At 40.3% G+C, this 27,421-nt stretch overlaps 2 protein-coding genes across 16 annotated transcripts in view; one reads left to right on the top strand and one right to left on the bottom strand.

Annotated features, from left to right (window-relative positions):
- Positions 1-27,421, top strand: part of slc12a4 (solute carrier family 12 member 4) — a 201,404-nt gene that overhangs the window by 38,318 nt on the left and 135,665 nt on the right. The window lies entirely within an intron of this gene.
- Positions 18,660-27,421, bottom strand: part of celf6 (CUGBP Elav-like family member 6) — a 105,280-nt gene continuing 96,518 nt past the window's right edge. For all 7 annotated transcript variants that reach the window (XM_088370600.1, XM_088370603.1, XM_088370602.1 and 4 more), the window contains exon 13: positions 18,660-25,598. The gene's annotated coding sequence lies outside the window, so the exon portion shown is untranslated. The remainder of the gene's footprint in view (positions 25,599-27,421) is intronic.

Genomic DNA, 27,421 nt, shown 5'->3' with positions numbered 1-27,421 from the left:
TTATCGCTCGCTCTTGCCCTTTCAGCTGCTGTCTTTGCTGTTTCTCTCCTGCCCTTGGTCCCGCACCTCCTCCTTTTCTTCCCGTCTTGTTCCACATCAGCGGCCGAGTGAAGCTTCTCTCCCCACCGTCACGCTTTGCAGCCCATCCCTTAATTACCGTGTATTCTTCTTTAGCTTATAAAAAAAAAAAAAAAACGCTGATGAAACCGATTAAATGGCGGCGGGTCTTCGTGCCAAGCTGGATTTGGGCAGAAGGACGTCGAGCCGGAGACAAAAAGTGCTTACGAGAGGAAGAAGAGAGAATGTAAATGGTGGATGGAAATAAGAGGGAACGGCTTGGGCAGTCACCCGTTTGTTGTCTTTTTGTTGTCGGGGTCAGCGATGCTTTAGGCCTCGAGGGAACTTGGGCATCTTATCACAGTGAGCAGACGGCTGGCACATCTTTCTCATTACGAGCCTCTCAGTTATAGATGACTCCCGCTGTACTCCCCCCCTCAGCTCCAGGCGGCCTCCTCTCTTAGCGCAGTTTGAAGTCCCGGAATATAGACTTTGCTTGCCTGGCTTTATCCCTCTCATGAACATTTAGTCCTTCTGTCTGTCCGTGTAATTCAACTTTCAAGCGCGACCTGCTGTGCTTTGGAGGAGAAAGTGAATTAGCGCGTCGGGCTTGATTGAAAAGCCTTCTGAGAGGGTGCTGCTTGCCGCTTCATGATAGCCATTCTCCTTGGATTATACGCTGTTGTTGCATGGGCTGAATGCTGTGTGGCTCATTTAGGTTCAAACTCAACATTCCAGTGTCTATATATACTCTTGTTTAGGAGTTGAGAAACAAGACCGAAGACGGGCGGGCCATACATTCGCTTGTTTAAGACGGAGCCAGCCAAATTAATTTCAACAAGACAAGAAAAAGGGTGTCTAAAGTGTGCAGTAGATAATTCTTAGTCCATCGGATAGTTGGATAAAATAATGTCCAGGGGTGTCAAAATTAATCGATTAATCAACAACAAATTGATTATCAAATTGATTTATTTTTATAATGCAGTATACATGTAGATCTGTTTGCTTAAGTCAAAATGGTACAAATCCTCTGATTGCAGCTTCTTAAAGGTAAAGATTTCTGGAGTCCTTCATGAAAGCCTGATTATTGTTTGCGGGTAATCAAAATAACACATTTCATCTGGAAAAACACATTGATCTGTTTCAAAAAGTTTGGGGAGTACATCAATTATTTAGTTGTTTTTTAAACCTTGAACACATCCAAATAAACAACAAGAACTTGTGGGCAAAATGTTTTTATTAAATACACAAACATTTTATCCGTGACTCGATTAATGGATTGAATAGCCGATTCTAAAAATAGTTAATAGCGACTAGGCCCAATAATGACAGACTTGTTATGAAACTGAAAACTATGAATTGTGTAAAAAAAATCTCACGTTTACATCTGCTTGTTCTGAAGAAGACATGACATCTATGTGACACGCTGTGCTATACATCCACTTGTAGCTACAACTCATCCAGGCATAAATATTATGATAATACAACAACAGTGGCCCTTGCATACCCTCTGAAAGCATTGTCGCTCTCCTCTGCATCTAATGTAACCTCAAATTGTATACATTTCATATAAAAACAGGACTTAACAAATTACACAGCGCTCATGTGATCTTGTGAGTGCACATCAGATTCCATTAGTGCCAATGCTTCGCAACAAACTGTGCCATTACTGGTTTGTTGTCCTACTCTATGACCCTTCCTCGCCCGCGCACGCCAAGCCCCATGAGGCTCCCCGCCACCACATTTACATGTTAATGCTGGCAATTTGTAAACATAAATTGAAATTGTCAGGAGCTCAATAGCTTAAATGGAGATAAGTAAACGCATTATTTAAATGCTGTGTCCACTTAAAAGTTGGACACCCCGTTCCATACAAAATCAGCAAATTATTAGAAAGAGGAACACAAGAGGGAGGAGGAGGAGACGAGAGAAGACAAAGAGGATGAAGAAACACAGAAAAGAGGGCAAGGGCACTTTAATTCGCACAGCACGTACTTGCCGAGGGGGTGAGACGATTAGGTTTGTGATGAGAAGCAGCAGTGTGACGGAGAGGGCATGGGGGGGTGGGGGGGTGTCAGGATGAGCGAGGATGAGGCAGATGAGAAAGGGGAGAAGCATTATCTCGCCACGCTGTAAGAATAGTGCACGAGTATGGGTGCTTGTTTGTACGTCTGTTTTTTTATGCACTTCTAAGCGTTACAACGGGGGGGGAGGTTGTCCTCTCAGGTACTGTTTCTATCGTGCAACTTTTTGAACATTGATTTACCGCCTCGGAATTTGGATTTGGGGGCCAAGCATTCGGTGCGCCGTCTTGAAATTAATTAGTTGATTGTCATCTTTATGAATTAAGTTTCCATTTTGAGGGATTTTCCAAACTAACACAAAATTTTGTATGCATGTCTCTCATCAAATAGTGAACAAAAAGTCTCAAGGACCAGTAATAAAAAAAAATATCACAGCATTTTAATTTTGTGTTTATTTTAGTGTTGTTATGGTTATTCCCAGGGGACCTACAAAGATGAATTTGTTTGAAATTTAGTTTGTTGCTACCGGTCAACAAAAGTCACAACTGTATAAATGTCCCCAGGTCAAATGGATTTTGCTAAATTGCTCAATCTCACATACAAGTTGCCCATTCTCTACATTTAAATTAATCATGCTTGCTTAATATTAGCATTGTGTTCAGTTTTTGCCTTACGCATTCACACACATACACTGATAGTTGGTGCCGGGGTCTTCGTACAAGACACATCATCACTCACACGTGTCTGACAGAAGCCTCTACCCCACAGGCCACTGTATACACACATACTCACACTCACACACAGACAGACATATACACTGATGCGTACATATACACACTAGCACCGAAGCAACTTCCCACGGGCCATAAACATACACTATCAGTCAAACATGTTTACGCTGTATTTTAAATGACCTAAAGCTGCAAACGGCTAATATTAGAGACTAAATTGCATGGGTTAGAGATAAACCATCTGGAAAATGATTGACCTCGATCCATTCCAGAAGACGGTCGATCTGTTCTGAGCCCCCCCCCCCTATTTTTATAGACATATGGCCTTTTCCCAGTTGGACTTTTTTTTTTCCAATATATTGGGGTAATCGCTATGATACTAAAACCCCAGAATTTTTAGTACATTTAAAAAATATTAATTATTTTATTTTATATTACATCACTACACTATAAAAGCAGATTATAGAAGAGAGTAAAATAAATAATAATTATCCCCAACTTCTGTGTCGAGCAGCTCCCGGTCGATTAAAAACATACTTTACATTAAAATAGCGTCTCTGTGTGGTCCTAAATGAATCCAGCTTAACAGCGATACGCGTGTGCATTTGAATTTAAATGAGCTGCGAGTCGGGGCACCACCTTCATTTGAAAGAAAGTAATTAGCCTTATCATCTGAAGTGGAGAACTTTTCCAACACAGGGGTCTTTATCTCGGCTTTAAAAGGCTTAATTACAAAAGATGGCGACTCGGCAATAGACGAGTGTGTTTATTTATAGTGAAACAATGATACCGTGGGGAATAAACTGCAGCTAGCCGTGGTCAGTAGATAAAACTACATTTAAAACCAGTTCATTTGTGGTCTGTTTAATTAAAAAGTTGGATCTTACAGTCAAGCGTAATGGTCACAAGACACATTTTCCGATACGCTTTCTTCATCGTACCAAGTCGGCCGTGATGCCAAGTGGTTCTGTTGAAATGTGTCAAAAGCAAGAACAGCAACAATTTTTGGACCCAAAAAGAAAATTATTCAAACCATGTCACTTTTCAAAGCTCTATTATTATAGCATCATTTTGTGTTCTTGCGAACAACAATAAAAGTAATTTCAAAACACGGTCTATTCATCTTATTTTTCAGCTGCTTCCAAAGAATTGAACATGCGTCCTCCCGCTGTGTATTGACCTACATCGCCATGCCCAATGTCAAATGTAAAATAACCAGGCTTATTTTTTTTGAATGGTGTTGTTATTCTGCACCAACAGTTTGACTTTGAAAATGGCTGCAGATGCTCGGCGGTAATCATAGGCGGCAAATGTCACCTCACAAAAAAGGAGCAAAGACAAGCTGTTATTACTTTCAGGGGTGAACTGTTGCCTTAGACAACGAAAAAAACAAAACTCTACACTTGAGTGGTAAAAGACCTTCGCCGGGCCCCGACATACAACATTTCGAATCTTACAAATGGCATCATAATGCATCGCGCAGCATATTCTAATTAATTATATTTTTCAGTCGAGAAGCGTTTTTATACAAATATCTATTGAAAGTATGTCAACAACTATTGTGTTAGTGTAGGTCAGTGACGACAAATTAAAAATGGAACTCTCTTGTGACTCAAAGATGGGAAACCAATTGTTACAAAGAAAACATTATGACTGAATCAATAGTGCCTCTATTGGTCCCGGCCAAGTAATGCACCTCTTTTTCTCTCGAAACATTTCAAGACACAGAAAAACAACCATAACATTTAATTTAATGGTAATTTTGAGCATGCTAGATAACTGTAAAAAATTAAGTAAGCATTATTTGTAAAATATAAAAAGACATTATTTTTCATTTGTTCAGTAGTAACAATGGCTAGTTTATAGGCTGGTATTGAGCCTGGATGCATTTAGCAATACTCACGAGTCTGTCATTTGTTATTGTTATGTCCTCTACAGACGTCTGCTACTCTATCTGTCTTTTGCAAACAGACCAGCATGCCCTAAATAATCCTTCAGGGGTTCCCACGGTGCTTCAATTTGAAATGCAGGCCTGCTCCCGCAAGTCTGTCCTTTTGAAACTAAGTTTGACCGTTCCTGATGTGATTTGTCGCCCCAGGATTGGTATGGCCCGGCCTAATCAGTGGAACTGTTTGCTGGGAGTTATTCCGGTGATAAATATCAAGGCGGCATCTGTTGTATCCCTTCTATATGACTTTTGACACTCTGCTTCCTCAATCATACTGTACAGTTAAAAATCATACTGGTTAGGCGTAAATCTGAAAACAGCAACGCTGCAGTTATAAGAGGGTGTGCACACTTATGCAAATTGTTGTCAAAATTGTCAAAACATTTGATTTCAATTTGGTTGTACACAAAATCTGCTTCAAACTTTTGCAACCCAATCCATCAAAGCTTGAACAATACTTGATAGTTTCTTTATAAGTAACATTACATTTTTGTCATTAAGATTTATAAGAAACTTTCTTTTGTATTCCAGCTTGTGACCCTGTATTTAAATACCAAACAAATCTTGAAAGATTTTTTTCTCTTAGATTTACAGACTTTGTAGACACCCCAATTTAGCTACACAAAGACTTGTGACACTACACACACACACACACACACACACACACACACACACACACACACACACACACACACACACACACACACACACACACACATATAATGAGAAAACAAAATTTGCTCAATACACGGGATGTGTTTACTCCTGTCCTTCATCTCCGAGGTTATGGAATTGTGCTGATAACACCCTGCACACAGCGTTTGACTAATTGGCCATCTCGTATGAGCAATGGCGGCATCACCTTTTGTGATTTCATAATTGTTTTGTTGTCTGCTCCGGGAAAAACGGTCACATAATAACAAAGGTAGACTGCAATTTTCAGACTCGCAAAAGCTCAGCCCATTTACCATAATAAAGTGAATTCCGTTGAAATAATTGAGATTTTCAGAAACTGTCTTCCTTTCTTGCCAAGACTCAACATATTTAAAATGACAAAAAAAATATTGCACGTTGGAGCATTATCGTGCACGAGCACTGTCATGTAAAAAAATGAGTTTGACATGCCTGCAATCATGTCAAGGCTAAAAGGAAAGCAAAGCAAATCTCGCCCGCCACGGAAAATGAGGCCCTACGCACAATGCATCTTCTGCGTTTAGGGAGATGTGACCCTGACAATATTTAACGATAGATCACTGGTGTCAAACTCGAGGCCCGGGGGCCAGATCCAGCCCGTCGCATCATTTCATGTGGCCCGTAAAGGCAAATCATGTGTCAACTCAATGTTACTTGTTAAAATACCAAAAGCAAATGCTCTTCCTTTAAATAACTCACTTTCAAACTAATTTTGAAAATAGTTTTTTACTGAATTCTTTTGTATGTCTGTGATAATGAGTAGTATTATTTGTAATGTGTATTATATAGGATTATATATTAGTATGAGATAGTCAATAATAGCCCCACGAGGGAAATCATAACTACGATGTGGCCCGTAACAAAAACGAGTTTGACAGCCCTCCGAATAGATGAATGGATCACTAGCTACTGTATACTGTAGAAAAATATACTAGATAGTTACTGGATGTGTCACCTGCACCCTAAAGCTGCGCTTTTGTGTTTCTCTCAACGCGTTCTTAGAAATGAGTACTTAAGTGTAGATTTCTGTATTAATGGACTTTCCAGTACATTTGGTCCGACTCCAACGGAGCCGATTGCTGAGCATGCCCGCAGGACATTAATTGATGGCTGGGTTACACTTGCTAATAAGCGTCATAAATAACGCTTTAGCAGGCCGAGGGGTGGCGGTGAGCGGGCTGTCTCAAAAATATGAACGGCTGCTTTGACATCTTAATGGAGATCTGAGTGAGATGGGATCACGTGGGGTTGGGGTGGGGGGTCCATTATGGCGGAGCGCGGCCCTCCGCAGTTGCGAAACGGTGACATAATGACCCAAATGGCACAGACGGGCCGTAGTGCATCTCACATGTGTCAGGTGTTGCGTTAATGGGCAGCCTTGTCAACATGCTTGCACCCGCCAACACAGCTGTTGAAGATCCGTCAAAAAGCCTCGGCCCCGCGTCGGTGGAGAGGCGCAGTCGCCCTCCTCAAAGTCACTGATGGCGGCCGTAAAAACCACAGAGCGTTCACTGACGGCGTCATTGATTTTATCCTCAAATTATTGTTGAGGACACGCCACGCTTTGCATACCAATGGCAGGACTTTCACCAGCGGACAAAAAGTGGGGGCGGCAAATGATCCGCAAATCATGGCCACTGCAGAAGTTGGAAGTTGAGCAACACATACACGCGTGCATGCAGTTGGCCAAGTTTTACCTCAGCATATTGCAGGCAGAGAGCTAATCAGTGGAAGCGCAGGTTGTGCCAAAACAATTTTTCTGGGGAAGCAAAGCTCAAATTTGGGGATTAAAAAAACAACAACAAAAACAACCTGGCACAATAGAAGTCTCACAATGGACTAGCAGCTATTGTTTTTTATGTACTGTACATTTAATATCTTTAAAATCGCTTTTAGCAATGTGCTGTTCACTAAAAATGACATCACATGTGCTGAGGGCCCAGCTACTATTATGGCTCACCTTTTTTCTGTTTGGTCATGTGACTTTTGCAAGCTGAGTCGTGTTTTATTGCTTACCTGAGCTTACCTCAAGTGATGTCATTTCCATTTAACAGCAAGTGGAAAAATTTGTTTTTAAACATCATTATGAAATTATTTGTGATTATTATTTATGAAAAAACTTTTTTACTGCTGAAAATGGCTAAAGGAGTATTTCACTGTACAATACTTTAACGGTAAAGAAATAAATCCACTATATAAATACAGTAAATTAAGTACGATAGACTAGCGGTGTTTAACGTTCAGCTCGTTTAGCTCTTCCAGCAAAGGGGTGGACGTACGCTATCATTAGCCTACATGCTAACCTGACAGCGGCTTTTGTTGGGTTCTCTTGAAGTTCCGGTGGTGAACGTGCCAACGCTTAGGCAAGTGTGTGCCAGTGATTGCATATTCTGAAGTGTGTGTCCGCCATACATGCAACGTGTGTGTGTGTGCGAGAATGTCTTCTGGGGCCTGGTGGGGTGACAGTTGTGCGGCGGCAAGTAGGTAATTAGCATGCATTATTCAAATGAAAGACGGTGGGAATGAGGGTGGGGACCCAATCCACCTGGTTGTCAGGCGCCCAAGCTCGTCTCGTTCAGCACCACTTACTTGGCACATTGAGAACATCACAGCGCTTCTTGTCAGTGAATTACCCCCCCACGTACATTGTCCCCACCCACCCCTGCGAGGCGACAATGCACCAAATTGACTGAACCACATTATGAAGGAATTAGCCAATATCACACCTTACGTGCGTAAGTCGCGAAGCCATTTCGGACGTTTTAATGAGCTCTTTTACATCAGCCATTTTGACATGATGAAACCATAAATAATTGCAAAGCTACAGTCAGCAGGATTAACAAAAAGTTCATTAAAATTTTGTTAGTGGGATTGAGCCACTGGAAAATCTGGATACATGTGAAAATTACTTTCCGTGTTTTTCCACTAGGGCATCATGAGGACCCCAGATTAATCGATTTAAAAAAATGTTTTTTCTATTTTGTGTTTGACCTTTTTAACCTTTTGGTTAATGTTTGGTTGACGTCCTTCGTGGAGGTCAGTGGTTGAGTGCTGCTCATTTCAACCAGTTAGGCCACAAAAATTGTGAAAAATCAAAATTAGGGTTAGGGTTAGGATTAGGGTTAGGAATTCGGCAAATCTGCAAATGAATCAGAAAGATGCAGGGGTTCACTGTATTACTCTGGTGTTCCTAATGTTGTGGTCGCCAATTTGATATTCCAAGCATGCCATTGAGTGCCGCTAAATCTGTTTTTTTCCCCTTACCCAAGCCTTTTGGCACATTCTGCTTCCATACTGACCACCAGCTGCTTTGCTCCTTTGCTGCCTTCTCATCTCCTGACTCCATTTAGCCACAGATGAGTCATTAGCACTTTAGCGTTATCACCCACAAATTTCCCCTGATCCCACCGCACCTCCACGCCCCCCCCCTCCCCATCCAGAAGAGGCCTCTGTTTACCAAATTGATCAATTAGCTGTGTAGATTAGCCTCCTCAGCCCCTCCCCTTATGTGTTTAGCAGTGCCAATATTTACATGTGTCCGTTGCTCCTCTTCCAAATTCATTCCAAACACATTGCACAAGATGTATGTCCTCATGTGACCCATCACACCCAAAAAATAGAGTGCCTCATCAACTTTTACCTGCTTGCATTAACACACACACACATACAAACACACACAAGCACACAAACAAAACAGTGACAAAGACAGATGATGAGATAAAACAATTTCAATGCGGAAAAATTCCACTTTGTTTTTACAATGCTATGCTCACCAATCACTTTCCAACAATGCCTTCTTGGCCCAAGGTCCAATTCCCAGTGGATTGACTGGCCATGAAATTAGACTGGCATAAACCCTCCACACAATTTACATACACTAACTCGCCTTTGTTCCAGGAGCTCTACCGGAACAGACTTAGACTACCCTCATGTGACAGAAAAAAGCACTACATGCCAGTGTACCTACGTATGAGTCACCTGTAAATTGCATAAAAATGTAACATTAAAAATCAGATATATTTGATATACAATATACAATATGATACAACATACCACAATCTTATCTGTCAAATGTAAAACGATATTGACAAACATTTTGTAGATTCTAACAAAAATAATGCACATCATGATATATTTTATTTATATTTGTATTATTTTCATAATTTTCTACATATTCTCAAATTATCTCATTTCCCAAATATTAATCGACATAAAATATATTGAATGACAATAAAATTTGTTGTGGACATTTACGAAAAACCACAAGATGGTGCCAAAATACTTTTTTTCTTATGGCATAGACAACAAATCAACATCCATTCTACCAGTTCCATAAATAAATAAATAAATAAATAAATACAGTATATCCATAAATTCTCTGAACCGCTTGTCCTCACAAGGGTCGCAGGGTTATACATGTAATATTTTACAGTGTGAAATTATTGTTTTGTTGAAGATTTCTAAAAGTAATTCATCCATCCGTTTTCTGAACCTCATATGCATTTTTCAAATTTTCAAGCGACATCCTCTACTGTTATATTTTCAATAGATTCCCCACTAAAAGAAAATCATATTGCAAGATGAGTCGAATCAAGATACCTACTAATTTTACCTTTCTATTCTCTAATAAGCATCATTGGTAGACCGCCAAGTCATGATGCAAAATGAATATGCAAACTTTAAAGTGCATGTTCTAATAGCCAGTGAAGCCTAACGGGAGAAGATCCCTATTCATATGGACACAAGAGAGAGTTTAAATGGTGAGCGAGCGAGCATGACACAGAGCAGGTGGCTTCACCAGCTTGCACTTTCCAAGGACGTGCCGGCTCTGTTCCAGCCTGCTCTCGGGTGGCAGCCTATCATTAGCCGGGGCCTGCGAGATGCCACAGCATTTGGGCAATTGTGGGCTTTCACGTCCACAAAAGCCAGTCTGTGGGACGCCAGGCGAGGTTGTGGAAAATGGTGGCCTAGTTTAAATGACAAGTTGTTCTGCCCACAACAAAAGCATGTGTCAGTGAGGGGGGCTGCCATACAACAAAACCAACAGATGAAGTCAGTGTATCCCTTAAGCCCCCCGTATTTTTTTTTTCAATCTATGTCATAAAAGTACTAAAAATGCTAAATATACCCAAAATGTCAAGGAACATGATCAGTTATTGAAGGAATTCTGAAAATCAAGTTGTCAAGTGAAGAGTAAAGAAAAGAAGAAAAATTATACTGCTTTTTAAGCACAAATTAAACTTTTTTTTTTTTAGCCGGTATATGTCTTATCAATTACCCCCCACAAGTAATTAAACACATAAATTAAGGCTCAATATGTCACATTCTCAAATTAAATAAAAAAAATAATTAAATTAAGATTAAAATTAGATTATAGAAATGTAAACAAATATAAATATTCAAGTAAAATTAGCATTGAAAATAAAAAAAAACAATATTGCTGGTTACTACTATTACTAATTTTAAAAAAATCTGGTGTGTTTTCTTAACTATAAACGGAAGAAAATCCTATATTTCTTTAGGAATAATAACAGAATGTGTCGCACTTTTGAGCTCTCTAAACGGTGAATTATTAAAATATAATTTCATGTAATTTACTTTCTGACTACTATGACTAATACAATACGAATAACTTCATGAATGGTGGTGTGTTGCTGGATTGTTTATTACTAAATTCTCATTCACTTTGAACTTGAAGCTTTAGTGAAGAAAAAAAAAATCAATCCTCCATCTCTGTCTCCCTTGGCAACAGGTTATCATCCATAGTTACAAGGAGCGGTTGCTAGGTGCGTTGCCGAGTTACCGGCCCCTCACTTTGCCGCCGGCGCTACGTAGGAGGCCGCAGGGTCTTCACCGATGGCGTCGAGCGATGAGGGGACGGGTGGAAGAATGACAAGAGGCAGGACAGTGGTGCAAAAATGCGCTCTTGAGAGAGAGTTAGCGAAGGATAATACAACAGCCAAAGTAGGAAATCCGCTATATCAATAAATATTAATAATAATAATATTAATAAATATTTGTACTCGACCGACTAGAGCTGAATATGGCTAAAGAAATGAAAATAATCCTGCTATAATGTTTGATAAAGGATGTGGACGACTTCAGTCACGGGGGTCCTTTGTGGGTTTTCCTCAGTAGGGTTTGAGAAAAAAAAGTTAAATGTTGGTAGGGAACTTTCTAGCATGGGTTGCTGTCCTCCCTTCAATGAGCACAGCTGTGGTTGCTACACTTCAATAAAATCACTATAAATTAAAGGCAACTTGGAGTTGAGTAATATACCCATTATGTTATCATAGGATGGAGAAGATTAATTTATAAAAGTGTCCCAAAACTTTTCCTCAAATATATTTTAAACATACTGTAAAGCCTTTGGGGATTTCCACTGTTTCATCGCTTTTAGCCACATAGACAGACAAGCTGCCACCGTTTTTTTCCCCTTTTCTTTTTGTCCCCCTTATCATTACTTTCTTATGGCAGATCCAATTAGTGTGTTGATGATAGACACCCAAGGGAGCGCTCCTTCATGCGCTGTCCTTGTGTTTTGGTGCTGAAACATCGGGTTGTAGATCTTCACCTCATCCCTAGGGGGCAGTATGACAGTTCTCAAAGCCTGTCCAAGTCTTTTCGACTGCTTCTCTAAGTACACACATCTCCCATCTAGTTCAAGACTACTTTCTACAGTTTTTTTTTTGTTCTGAAGAAAGAAGACTTTAACACAATGTCACAGGATGAGAGGCCGACCTCCAAAAGGCTCACTTTGAATGGCGTCCATTTCTTTTTCCTTTGCCTGCGTCTGACATTATTATTATGATGTTAATTCACATTTGAACATACACACACACCAGAAAAAAACAAAAAAAACAACTAAACACCCAGTGTGAATTTGCCTCTCAGGTTGGCTGATTGTTAGCATATTTCGCTGGTATTGTGTCATCTGGCGAGGGAATGGAACATGTCGGGGTTGGTTTGAGGTGAGTGCTTTCATGTGCTGAGCTTTATAAAAACTATGGCAAGCTTTAGCATTAACTCCCACTTGACGTATAGACTTTTGTCTTTGAAGAATCAACTTTTACACTTGAAATGTATCAATATCCTTCCTGTCTTGGTTATCCACTTTCAAAACAATACCAGACCCATTTAATGAATTGATATATTTATTCATTGGACTGCATTGATATGCTTTACATAAGAGTCCTTGACAAAGGAGAGACCCCTTGTTGGTTGATGGGAATGACAGCCCTAATTGGATTCCAACCCTAATTGAAACATAATAAAAAATGCATCAGTAGACAGCGAAGCGACACTTACCTCATGCAAATCTCTTGATGAATTGACGCGAGGGGCGTAATTGCAAAAAAGAAAACAAATACATCAATTTTCTTTTCTTTTCTCCTTTCTCGGAATAGCGTCAATTCAAATCAACCTTGATCGGATGCTGCATTTACACTGTGAAGCGTTAATTGCACACCATGCGGAGGAGGGACACAAAAGGCTTGGTAGTTTTTTGTTTTTTTCCGTTCTTTTGTTTTCACTGAGTTGGTTGGCTGCGGTTTGCATCAGTTTACTGAGCAAAGATAATGCAATGGCCATCCAGCAGAGTCATATACGGCAGATAACACATTTCCTTTACAAGCTATTCTGATCATGCTGCTCAAGGAGACTTATTGTCTATCACTGTTGTCATAGCAACAGGTTAATAAGATTTTTTTTTCCCCCCACCTCAGTTGCCGCACAGGTTGCTAAGATACCAGCAGCATCTTGCACCCGGCGGGCCGATCCTCAAACATCCTTTTTTGATGAAAATGAACTTTAAACTTACGCAGTAATGTGAAACGAGTTGTAAAGCAAGACAAGCGACCGCACGGACCATGCTGGTAGAGGGATGACAACAGATTGTCCAAATCCGACGACCTCATGAGCGGGTTGGCCCGTGTCGAGAGCAGCGCCGGCCAATCGGCGGCGGCCCGCTTCCTCGACGCGTGCGCGGGGAAACCGAGGGCGGAAACAACCCAAGTGTTGCCTCCGAGTTGCATCAGCTCCATTAAAGTGGGGGCCCGCCGCAATGTCTCTTTACGAGAGCCGCTCTCTCGGAGAAGAATTAGCCTCACTTCCCCGCAGTGATGGGCCTTTTTATGAACCACACTGGCATCGTGCGTGCCAACTCCTGCAGGGGCAAACCACTGTTAAATCGCCAGGAGAGATGCTTTTGCGGATCTCTTTGTTGCTTGTAAGGTGATGCAATAGCACAGCTGGCTTCATTCATTCCTCCGAGAGACGTGAAATCGGATATTAAGGACAGCCGTAGGTAAAAGTAATGACGGTGACTATTTGTTGTTGCCGTTGTCTTCTCCGGTGAACTTTTATTCTGATGCACCAAGTTGACACCAGAGTAAGCAATGAAAGAAAGCTCTTCGGAGCTGTGCTCCTTTTATGACTGAGTTTGTTCCTGCTCGTGTCTCGAGTTTTGGTCATGCACATTGAAAGGGATGTTTTTCGAACCTCTGCATTTCTGCACTTTCGGAATTTAGAAATTTACATTTTTGGGCTAAAAACTCATCTATATGCTGTTTTTGTTCTCAGGCCAAAGATATGTCTGATATTTCTCTGGCGCCCTCTTGTGGAATGAATGACTGGAGTGGGAAATCTGTCCGAGACCAATTCTTTGTGTGTTTAATATATTTGGTCTATAAAAATGATTCTTATTTATTGGTTTTTGTTATCCCCTTGTGATCTTCTGTTACGACATCACAAAAGTAGCCACAAAGCCAAAGAAAATGCAATAACCCTCTAAATAGATACTGAGCAGAAGTCGTGTGACATTTTGTCATCCCTGATAATGTCATATTTTATTTACTTTGTGTCACACGGAAAGAAGGTCATCTGAGTTCACTATGGCAGTGACGGAGATCCTTAATACAAGCCAGTCTATCCATTAATTCTTTTGTGAAGATGTTATTTCATGGTCCAATTACTACTTATTTTTCATTCATTACTCGACTGTAAATAAATCACGTACCGTATATTGTCAATTAAACAAAAGGAAACAATCTAGTGTAACGCCTCAGCGTCTCTGATTAAAAGGTCCGCGTTGTGCTCCACGGTGGTCCGAGTTCATTCAATCTCTACCTTGATTACTCTATCGGACGTATTGATTGAGGGGCAACTTTAATGACCGTATTATCTCAAGTGTTAATCAGGTGCCGACAGAGTGGACACACGCTTACAGTACATGCAGGCAAAAGCCTGCAGGATGAGCACCCACTCAGCCTTGCAGAGTTTTTCTTTTTTAATGGGAGGCTTCTTTTCAATCTTCTCTTCCAGTTTTATCACCCGATGAATTACATAGGAGTGAACAACGAACAAACGTAGAGTCATTTTGTATGTTCGTATAGCTTGCGCGCAACTTTCTTAAATTTAGAGAGCCCATTTTAACCCTGAAAAATATTACCCTTCGGGAGTTTTATTGGGAATAGGAACGGGGGACTCTAGTTTGCGCCGGAAGGTAATTCAGAGTTGCCAAACATTTGACGCAGTCCAAAGGACAAAATTCTAGTAATTTCAATATAATAATTATATATATAAATATATATGATTATATTGAAATTATTTGAAATTACCATATATATAGATAATTATTATATTGAAATGATTAGAAATGGACTGAGTCAAATGTTTGTCATGTTATTTTTAAACCCAACTTTGAACCTTCATTTTCAATATCATTCTGACATTTGAATTCTAATTACTCAAATGAATCAGGAACCTACGTGCAAGCCAGAACCATCCTTTGAATCCCTAAGACCTGATTTTTCATCTCAACCACTTGTAAAATTGGGAACACTGATTGGAAGCCAAACTCACCTTGAAAGGTCCAGACAAATGTTTCTGTGTATTTTTTTCCCTGAAAGGATAGAAACGACGGTCTGCATCATTTCTGATGAGTTGTAACGGGAAGATTGGCATGATTGATCCATAAAATAGTCACAATACATGCAACATTGTCAGGCTCCTTTTACCTGTGACCCCAATGAGGACAAAATTATAGATGGGCTTGTGCATTAGCACAATATTCTTGATCTGAATACGTACACTGTCCACATTTTCCCAGGTCGGCCCCAGCTGAGTCTCGTCTGCGTCCACCCTCCCCCTCCTGCATCTCTGTTTAATTATCTCCCTTTTCCATCCTGCCCTCGTCAGGTCTCATCAATGCTTCTTAATTTCCATCAATACCTCTGCAGCACTAAGGTCCCCCGCACCCGTCCAATCGCCATGGCAACCCTCACCTCCGACAACAAAGACCTCCATAAGACACGGGCGCTCTGTATTCCCCTTGATTAGATATTGATTAAGCTTTTGTAATACATAATGGGATCCCGGGGATTCTGCTGCCTTTGCTTACCGACGTCTTGCGCATGCTTTCATTTAGTTATAATCCTTTGTTACTCTGTGAATCTGCATGTAATGAAATTGGAATTTGTCACCCATTTGTCGAGAGTTTTCTCCACCCGGGGACCTTGCCGTGCACAAAAGCCTCTTGGGAGCACATCGCAATGAATGCAGGAGTCTCATCTATGCATCATCTCCAATTTAAGTTCTGACCGTGTCTGGGTTTATGCTTCACTTGTTGCGAGCTGCTTCGCCATTAAAGCGGAGAATAGTAAAGAGGGCCTTCTGGAAAGTGCACAGGCTTCCGAGTGCTTGAGTGTCCCTAATGGATGCACTGATAGATTAATGGACGATAAAAGTCAAGCACTAAATGCGCCATAAGTGACAAGTGATAAGTCAATGTGGTAAATATTTGCATCGGATATAGTTAAGAAGTTGAAAGGTCGTTATTCAGGATTACCTTGAGACGAGCGATCCGACGGTGTAATGAAACACGGGGGAATGAATTTCAAAGAAATGCTCTTGGGCACATTTGGCTTATATTGACGTTAGCATGGGCCTCAAACAAATCATAAATGGATGACGATTTCACCTGCGGTATCATAAAGCATTTTTACTCGTAATGCTGCTCAAAAATTCAAATGATGACGGTTCTATCTGACACCAGATAACTTCATTTTGATTTCAACAGGATGCAAAACTAACTTTCCCAGAATCGGCACAAAGGCTGAATTTAAATGACACGGTTCAAGGGAGACTTTTTCAAATATCTCATCTCCTTTATATGTGGAACAACTTGGATGGTCTAATTAAAATTGAAGACCATCTGTCCTCATACAAATATCACGTGAGTTTTTTCGACCTCTGTTACATTTCGAAACCTAGCAACTTTGTGTTGTCGATTTATCGAGAAAGAAGGAAACATGGAAAGTTAAAAAATGAACACCGTAAAAACCGAGTGCATCGATTCATGATGTTATTAAATTTCGTCAACTGTATCACCTTCAAATCACAGTGACTCTTACTGTATCAGAATCGGAGTGAATCGTACCACAATTGAAGAAAATTGCATCATAAATGGAGTGAATCGAATCGTATGATATTATATTTGGTAAGAGGCCGATTGTAAATTCAGTAAATTGCATTGGAATCAAAACGATAGATAATAACATCACAATGACAGTCGTCACAAAGCGACTACGTAAAGCCAGCTCTCCAAAATAAGCCATAGGAAAAATCCGTCACTCCTTTTTGTTACAAGTCAAACACGGATAAAGACAGCACTTTGTTCCTCTGTCCAATCCATACTCCTTGATTATCCTCAACTCCCAAAGATTGGAAAAATGGAGCTGTCAAAAGGGTCTTGTTCTGTGCCCCCCCTCCCTCCTGGAGACAAACAAACAAACCGCCCCTGTTAGCATTTTTCATTCAGCTTCAGGGGCCACGCCGTAGATTGAGTATCGACATTGGTTGGCCATCGAGGCTTACGGCTCAAAAGCAACAGTGGAGGGAAATTCTCCCGGGGTTGCAGATTCAATCGAAGGGACCAAAATAATTCAGCAAGACTCACTCGAGGAAAAATCCAGTTTGTCATGTGGAATCATGGATCGCCTTCCCTCACAATGGAGAGACTCTCCGGAGACTGGAGCGCGGGAATCGAGACGTGAATAGCCGAGAGTTAGTGGCCTCGTCTTTGGCCTTTTCCCCCCTTTTTTTATCACCTGCAAATTTAGCAACCGTAAATCTGTTTCCACACCAATGCTATGGCACAGATACACCATGGAGGGCCATAAACAAGAAATTATGAGCAGTGTCTCAGGCATGCTTTGGTCATTGATGTCCCCTGGGGTGGAACGCCCCATTCAGGGAACAATAACTGTCGAAGGGAGTTTAGATGTTTCCACCGTGATGGGGCAGTTGTGGCTGAAGGAACTGGTTGATTTATATTTCGCCAAGAACCGGCAAATCCTACCGACCAACCTTGTGATACATTAAATGAGCTCCAAGACTCTAGCCTTTTTGGAAGGTTTCTCCTGTTCTTGACTGACTTGCTTGATACAAAGCATTTACGTCAACCGTAATTTAGATTCACAATCAATTCTAACTGGAAAATCAGGAACCTGCCGGCCTAGCATGACCTCTACTTTAAATGTTAAATATTGGGATTATTGAGTAAGGAGGAGACAAAGGGCCATTAAAAGGAAACTAAACAAAAGCTTTCAATGTGACCTTTCTTCTCCTTTGCCATGCAGTCTACATCAATAAAATGCAGCATGATTAATCAATTGACCTCCCACTTGTTATGTAGGCGGGGACCTATTGCACCTGGTTCTCAGTTCTGCGGTAATGCCACAATAACGAGAGATGACGATCCATTTCCCTTTAATCAATTCATTCTGCTCTCCTTCCAATCTCCCTCACATTTATTATGCTTTATTCGCCCCCTTTTCCCCCCCCAATGACTTTCTACTGACTAATTCATCTGATTTAGTATTCTGCCGTGTTAGTCAATGACATGTCTGACATGCAAGACAAGTGACGTAAGTGTTTGCGTGTGACAATAATCAGACTTTAGACCAGCTAAGATCATGTCTAAGTTGTGGCGCAGCTGGTGTAAGGAGATTCTGGCACACCTAAGAATTTGCTGACAATAATTAGACTAGACTTTAGACCAGCAAATCAGGTCTAAGTTGTGGCGCAGGTGGTGTAAGGCGATTTTGGTGGATTTGTTCGAAGCAGATGTGTGGTGGATCCGATTTCATTCTTAAATATGACATCAACCTCTGCAATATGAAGGAATAAAAAGGATAAAGCGGGTGATCATTTTTCTACAGGTCTGTGCTTTATTTTAGTCTAAGCAGAATATAATGAACTAGAGAACTACAGCGTTCAGGAGCACTATGGGGAGGATATCACTCCAAAACCAGGGGAATCGGACCCGAGCCAACATTGATTCAAATTACATCTCTGTTTCAAAAATAAATCAAAAAATGCTATTTGTTCGAGTCATGGAATTGTACAATTTCATTCATTGCTAATTTGTATAAATGCATGAAAATGAATGAATAGGATTAGCAAAAATGGGAATGACTCATGATAGAAAAACCCATGAGGCAAAAACTACTAGTGTCTCAGTTTGAGTTCTTTGAAGGCTCTGATTGGATTCTCAGTTGGCCCAAACTGCTCAGCCTTCTGAGTTCTATATTTTGGTCCTGGTAACCAATGGTGATGGAGATGTTCTCATTCATGCAACGGATGGGCTTGAGGTAAATTAAACAGCAGGTTTCTTTGACTTTTGGGATTTGGTGTCTCCCCATTTTTACAATACAGGGTGTCCAAGCAGTGTTCACAGGTAGTACCGCGAGAGACGGAGAGATAGACAAAGAGGGTGAGAAGGTAGGAGAGAGAGAAAGAGAGAGAGGGAGAGAGAGAGAGAGAGAGAGAGAGAAAGAGCGGTGGGGAATAAGCTAGGTTTAAGGCAGAACTCCCTCGTCACATTGGCAAATCAACATCTCCAGTGTATTGCGGTTGGGAGGCAAAACCCTCGCCACAACATATGAGAAAGCAAGAATGTAAACACAGAATAGATGAGATGTGACAAACCACCAGCCCTTAAGAAATGAAACAGAATCAAACAAAGACAATTCATCCATAGCTTAATTCCAAGGTTACAGCATAGGTTTTGATGTTGGTGGGTTTTTGTTGATTTTGCTGTCTTTCGTGGACTCCTTTTCCACAGAGGACAAATGGAAACATCTAACAAGGGTAAAAATGCTAAACATTTTTTTTTTAATAAAGGCCGGCTTATGGGGGTGAGAAGTCTGCAGGTCCCCAAAAGTGACATAAGCAAGAAAGAGTGTGTTTCCTCCTTGATTCCACTTGACCAGTAACCATAAGTGCATTTCGTCCAGTTTATTATTGATCCAAGAGCTGTTAGCATGCGGAATCTCTTAAAGATTTTTTTTCCTTTTTTTCTAAATACATATGCAGCCTGAAAAATATAAATAAATAAAAAAATCATAATCATAATAAACTTCATGATAATGAGTCCATCCTAGCTCAGGAAAACATTGGAGAAATCACCAATTTTCCAACATGAGTATAAAATCCTTGTGAAACACTGTACAAGAAATAAAATTATTGTATTATCTATTCAATTTTTTGTTAAAATTACTCCATAGGTTCCTTCTCTTTATTTGACTGAAATAGATTATTTAGTTGTTTTTTTTATTTTTTTATTTTTTTTACCTTTTCAACATGAGATATTGTACGTAAGCCCATAAAGAAGGCTGAACAAAATTGAAAAATAAGCTATATTGTATGTACAAGAGAGATGTAGCAGCAGTGTGGTCAAGAGTCATGGAAGGCGACATATTTCTTCAATAATTTGTCACTTCCTCGTCCCCTTCTTCTTCTTAGGTCCATTACTGCTTTACAATGTTTCAAAGCAGGTTAAGAACATGAGCTGGAGTTCTGGTATCAATTTCCACAAATGTACAACACGTCCCCATGATTCACTGCAACCATATTCAAACTAGGGTGGACTTAACCTCTTGTGTTACTTATGCCAGCATTTGGAAAAGCAAGACAACTTCAAAAGTTGAGGGACTGAAAAATGACCCGCAGATCCCAGCACTGCTGTGGTGTATCAAATGACATCATTGTACCAGAGAGTGGAGCTTTTCGGAGCACACCACTGTACAATCTCTCTAATTTTGTATTTTATAGGCTATTTACATGAAGAAATAACACAAAAACTGCTCGTTATCGTACCGAGTCAAGCATGATCGATCGTACATCCCTCGTGACTTTGTGCATTATTGTCTTAAACTATACTGTAATCTCGTTTGTTGTTAAACTCGTGACTGCATGATAGGAATTAGATACTTCATCGCCATCACAGTGATGGGATGCGATCTCCCATCTCAGGGTGAGGCGGTGAGGCGAGGCGAGGAACCTCTCCACTAATCATGACATCATCGCGCCTGATGCCCTGAGTATCAGGAGTGATTTGGAGTTTTCAGGTTTCAGCCCCCCCTCCTCTCGACAACCACCACCCTGTGCCTATTTCCATCTAAAAAATCTCATTTCCACACCAGTAACAACTGGAGTGAGATGACGGAAAAGATCAGTCTGGAAGCAGCTCTTAAATGAGAAGCATTAATTTTTCCCTTCTGTCCCAACAGGTGACTTTAATCATCGCTAGACTTTCAGTCAATTACATTTCACTTCCTTTCCTTGACAATCTCTACTATTTTAGGGTGAGTGTTGGAGACTGGTTGACATGGCCGACATTGGTTAGAGAAGATCTTAACGTTTAAAGGTGCACTTCTAACTAAAAGATATATAAAATAGGCAATACTTTGGGTTGTGTCGACATGGACCCGGATATTTATTTTTATGAGCTAAATGGGCTTGATACAATTATTTTATTTGCTTTTTTATTTTTTGTAGGGTAATTAATCTGAGGAATAATGTTGGTGATGATCCATATAAGAGAAGTTCCAACTATAGGTCTTAAGGGGTTCTATTCACTGATGGAGCTAGAGGTGGGCCTACTGGGGCATTGCCCCACTGAAATTTGTTTGGACCACCCTGGTGCCAGGCCAAATAAATGACTTTTGGGTATTTTCCAGGAAATTATTTCCCATATTCAGCATTTTCTGAAGAATAGTTTGGGTTAGTCATTTTTTTTTTTTTGTTTAGCCGTACCCCCCTGAGTGTCCACAAAGTTACTTGGATATGCTAAATGGCAGAAGTGTGCTTTCTACTGTGACGCTAGTTTCTGTACTTTACATCAGTTTGATGCATGTTCCATTAATTAAAGAATTACTCTGCCTCATTAGAAGGCTACACTAATTACTTACTCAATTTGGCCATTGTTATTAGTGTGGCGTTTTCATTTCTAATTGGGAATAATGATCTCTGTTGCCTTTTCATAATCATGAAATGCTCTTTTAGGTTGAAGTTTGAAAATATATCTAATGGTTACTTTGGTGTTTTTTTAATTTATTTTTTATACCTGTGTACACGTGGACACATCTTTTGTCTGACTCAGAGTATGAATATTACATCATACAGGTAGACGTACTTTTCGGTGGGAAAAAAAAAACCTACCCGGCATTTTCTGTTTTTATTACCCATCACTTTAAAAAGTGTGTCCTCAAGGGAGTAAAAAGTAATACAGACTATCTTTGTTGAAAGTTTCCAGCTGCCTATCTAACGCTTTCATTTCACCTCGCTGTAGGATATTACATGTCGTAAATTCAGCACTGGTTAGTCAGCAACGTGATAGGCCAGCGTGGGTGTCAGCTCACTCGGGTGCACAACCTGCCACTGGGAACTACAACGGCATCCTGCGAGAGTCGTCTTGCGAGGTTTCGTGATCGGCATGCGCTGCGATGTGAGGCCAAAGCAAGCACGGGAAATTTCATTGCTTATGGAACATTAGATTTGCCATCAATTAGTTCTGCCTCTTATGAACAAGAAACACTTTGCAGATCACTGCTTTGTTTGACTCCCTGCTTCATGATAGCAAATCAAAGACGGAGAAATAGGACCGCATTTTCTCATATTGTGGCCGGGGATGTTTATTCTTTCAACTGCAGAGAGTACAAGGAATTGATTTTTTTTAGAGGTGGCTTTTGTTTGTTAGGCTGTTTTTTTTCCCCTAGACTGTAATTTCCTCAGTATCAGTGTTGACAACTATTGCTACTGGAAGAACTTTCTTTTTAAACTCAATCATAAATATTTACAGATGCTGTCTGCTTTATAGGTGTGTTGTGGGAAAATTGTGTCAGCCCTGCGATAATATGAGGTGTCCATTTCAGGTTTAGTTTTTCAATGAGATGCCACATTTTTGCAATGATTGTGTCAGGGTGTCTATTAATCAATGTTTTGTTCCTCAATCATTTTGAATTAGAAGGAAAATTTACCTCATATTTATGTTATCTTTGTATGACTCCATAAAATATCAAATGAAAAATATTATGGAGTCTCCACAGTTCAAAAATTATTATTGATGCACGACAATCGTGGATTAACTTTTGCTGAAATTTTGGTCCATCAATAATATAAAACAGTTTGAGCTACGACATGAAAATATTTGATACCACATCAGCTATCTTGTCTTTGGGGATATTTTGGCAGTGTTGCTAATCTCGGGCCAACTCTCAAATGTAAGGGTAGGCACAAACATCATTTTGGCTAATCTTTCCTGTGTCATCCAAGGAAATATCCGCCCCCCCTCATCATTTGGTCCCTGTAAATATCCTGGTGATATTTCTCTTTTTAAACTGTTGCTGGATAAAAGCTGGTGATTACAGTGCAATAAGGAGGACAGGGGATAATTGATATGAGCAGAACTGAGCAAAGGGGCTTTGACACTATCTTGGCAAATTGTGCTTTATCACAATGAATCTACAAATCTGTAGCACACTGTCAGTTGTTTGCAATAAATCTGGTTTAGGTCTTATTTTCTTGAGAGACAATGGGATTTAATACTCCAACTGTTTTGGACCAAGCTTTCTGAACACTTTAATCCTATTTTTTATTTTTTTTGTGGGACCCGCAGAACAGATATATGGTGCTTGTCACCAGGAGCTTGGTTACACCTTCTATTTTTATAGTGTTTGGGCTTCATCCTCGCAGCATTACTTTGAAGGATGTTTACTCCCTCCCCCCTCCCCACCTCCGTTCTTCTTACTGCCTGCCATCCACCACTGTTGATCGAATCGTTGCGACGTTCCAACCGAGCAAATTGGGGAACGTTCAGAGCCAGAGCTAATTTACAAGTTGGCATTTTATGATGGACTGTGTCTTCAGCTTTTTTGGGGAATTGACATGGATTGTTACCAAGAAAGTAGGTCGAGAAGCATGTTCACAGTGGAATGTTTCGGATGAGTAATTCTGTTGGTCTTATTATGTCTTAACATTTATAGGTAGTTCATATAATAACATTATTGGTTCTTTTTGAGGGGACGTTGGACACAACTATACAACTTATTTTATGTTTCCACCAAGCAGTATTGTTCAGTTCAGTTCGGTATGGATGGGAAATTATTGTGTGAGTTTTTATAACACAACCCAACATTCTTTCAGCAAACAGCAGTGGGAGACATGAATTTCAAGTCCGTAGCTTTCCGAAATGTATTTCCACGCATCGTCAAAGCTCAACTTAGAAAAGATTAGTCGTCCCATTACATGTCCATGTTGTTTATACAGAAGATCGAACAGGAAAAAATATGGCTTGCAAATCAGATTTATTTATAGATACTGTCTGCACACAGAACTGGGCCCTAATTTATTTAATTATTAATTAGTTAGTTAATTTTGGCTGCCTCGTGGCCGTCAGTGTTTACAGAACCATACCGTGGCAAACTGAACAATACCACTTGGTGGAAACTTTAGTTTTCATTCTTCTGGCAGTTTCAGTAGCTTTCCTGTTCCCTCAAAATCCTTGTATTATTTGCCGCCCTTCATTGAACCACTTTGCTTTTCACGTTGCGCAATACAAAAAGGGCCAGGGAAAAAAAAAATCGAAAAGGCGCCCTCAGGGGTCCGTGTTGCTTGGTCTTTTACAGTGGATTGTCGCTTGAACGTATAGGCTAAGGAGGAGCCTTGAGTGTCTGCACTCTGTCCAGCGCAGGCACGAGATAGTTCATTCTTTTGCCCTTTCCGGGAAACAGTCTCTTCTTTTTGCGGTGCCTCGGACATCGTGATGAGCGCAGTATCCAGTGTTGTAAACAGCACTGTCCATTGTTCATTTCTTCTTGTCCTTTACCATTGCAACTTCAAGTATTTTTTTAACAACAGGAAAAATGAGCAAATCTACATTTTTTTTTCTATACCCACTTCACTATGATACAACTTGGTGCCCGATTAGCATCCAGAGCAAACAAAAAAAAAAACAGCCCCTACACTACAATTCCATGTTTTTTTTTTCTTCAATACATAAAGTCCATTTTCTTTTATTACAGTAGGCCACTGGATATTGATTTAATGATTTTTTTTGTTACTTTTTTTGACTAAGAGTAATAGTTGTAGCTACAAGGTATGAGTTTTTTTAAATATATATTTATATATTTATATATTTGTTTAAAAAGCGTTTTTTTTTTTAGTCCTTTGGTCCCTATTTCCTAAGGAATGATGCATGTAAATTATCCTGGATTCTTCCTCTTCTTTGTCATCATCATCCATCCAGTGCTCGGCCCTGTCACAGAGCACACAACGTCTGTGTAGGCACAAAAACCAAAATGGCAGCAGGCTGGTGTGTGTACGTGTTTGCTTGCATGTATGTGTGTGTGTTTGCTTCAGTACTTGAATTGGCATTTGCACTTATGTACAATGTTTTTTTTTGTAATTTTCCTTAGCTATAGCATCTTGTTTGTATGCGTGTTGATGGTATGCATGCTTTGAGCATAATGAGTCTATGAATGTGTTTTTTTTTCTTCTTTTCAACTCATCATGTCTAAAAAAGAGCAGCAAAAAAGTTGGTCTTTGCAAAAAATCTGCTTCCAATGGATGCCTAAGCCAAAAATAAATTAATTCATAAATAAAAGAAACAGGGATTGATAAGACAAAAAAAAGGCATTTGCCAAAAAATGGAGGAAAAATAAAAATTGGGATTCTTCACTCAGTCACCCAATCTTCCAGTGGGATTCCAGTGGGATTAAGGGACCACCTGTCCGTCGTGATATGTAGAAGAGCAAGGAGTCTTTGACTGCACTTGTGGAAATAAGGTGTTGTGGGCCCTTCATCCTACGACACACAGAGCGAAAAATTTATCGCACAGACTGATTGACGAGCATGACATGACACACAAATGAGAGGGGGTAAAATCAAATTAGTATAATTATCAACTGCTTAACTCATTCAGTGCCAAAGACAGTTATAAACGTCAAAGATGTTAACTAGGTTTATGTAGCAAAGATTTGTATCACCTTCTTAGTTATTTCCAACCATCTTTTCTCCTTGCTAGTTAGCGATGCCTTTGTGCGGACGATACATCCGGTACATCATTTTTAGTTATTTCAGTTATTTGTTGGCAAGAGACAGCCCATGAGACACCGCTCTTGCCTTTGTGTTGACACATTACGGATAATGTATCCATGCGCGGGAGATTTGGACATAAAAGATCTAGTTTATCTCTAATATGTTGGGAGCTATGATGTGGGTGAAGAAAGGCTGCGATATCACAGCAAATTGCTCTTCGAAAGAGCGAACATGAAAGGCCGCGACTCGCCGATGCGAACTCGCTGCCAGACATTCTTTGTTCTACCGTCTGCCTCCTGTAAAATGAGCTTGTTATCGTTCATAATAGATCTACTTTTTAGATGTTAGTCAAATCCAGGCCTGCCATTAGCGGCATACAAACGACCAACGGTTCTGATTATGGATTCTGATTTGGAGGCAAGCTGTGACTTGAGCTCTATGTCTATCAAAGCACAAGATCAATGTATTTAATGGGGTTTTGTTTTATTTTCTATGCTAACAACGTCCGTGAATAACTTTTGTTCATGTTACCTCTAAAGTTTATTGTTCTAAAGTTTGTACAGTTCTAACTAAATATGTCTGAAATTGGGTCGAAGGGTTCGTGTCATGTTTTGTATTGGACTTTTTGTGAGACCTTTTTCCTCAAATCAAGATTTCTACTCATAGATAACATCTCAAGATTGTGCCATGGCTTTGGCACATGTGGGTCTCCAAGTACCCAAATCACGGCGCAAATGCACGTATCACCGTAGTGATACTCTATTGCGTGGCTAGTGCCGAACATTTAAAGGAGTTGAAGTCGGCAGCGACAACTCCCAGAGTAGCGCAGACCTCCCTCTCTCAGATATGCCGTCCTAAGGAACAATTGGTCAAAACTGCCTCTGCCGGGCACAACTTACATTCTCCACTAAAATAGAGCCCGTTGCGCTAAAACCCCAAAGATTCCACAAGAAGCCACCAAAACTTTGTTACAATAGAAATTAGCGTCAAGGTTATTTTTTTCTCTATTCCCCTGACTTTCTATTGGCATTTTTGCTTCAATACACAAAGAGCCAGAGTTGGAACATGATCAAGAGTGGATTGCGTTTGACCTTTGTGCTCCTACTGCATTTGTTGCAGATTCCCTCACCTCACATTTCGTAAACACCTCCATAAAAGGTGCCTAAGAGTACTCTGAGCCACAAAGGCGCCTGTGGTGACCCTCCCCACCCAGCGCAGACGGTCCCGTGGGTGCATCTGGCTAGACAAAAGAAAGGGCAGAGTCACCTGCCTTTGAGAGATCTCACTGAAATTGACTTAGCCTTATCATGTTTTGACCTGGCCAGACTGGAAACTTGAAAAGAAAGAACCTTTTTTCACAGCAAATCTGATCCAGGCAAACAAACAATTCATGCCCCGCCCCCAAAAATTTAAATGACAGGATCATCCTGTTGCTAACAGGATGCGTTCAATATGGTGTTAATATTTTTGGACTAGGTGGTGCCGCTAGCTGCTCTGTTGCCACAATGTAATCGGTTTGCAGCCTCATAAATAAATAAATGAGAAGTGATTCTGGTGTTGGGCAAACAAAACAATCTTGCATGAGTGAG

This window comes from Syngnathus floridae, chromosome 3, assembly GCF_059516105.1.
Source record: "Syngnathus floridae isolate MCC-2025c chromosome 3, RoL_Sflo_1.0, whole genome shotgun sequence".
Taxonomy (NCBI): domain Eukaryota; kingdom Metazoa; phylum Chordata; class Actinopteri; order Syngnathiformes; family Syngnathidae; genus Syngnathus; species Syngnathus floridae.
This window is presented reverse-complemented; position numbering and strand designations above follow the sequence as displayed.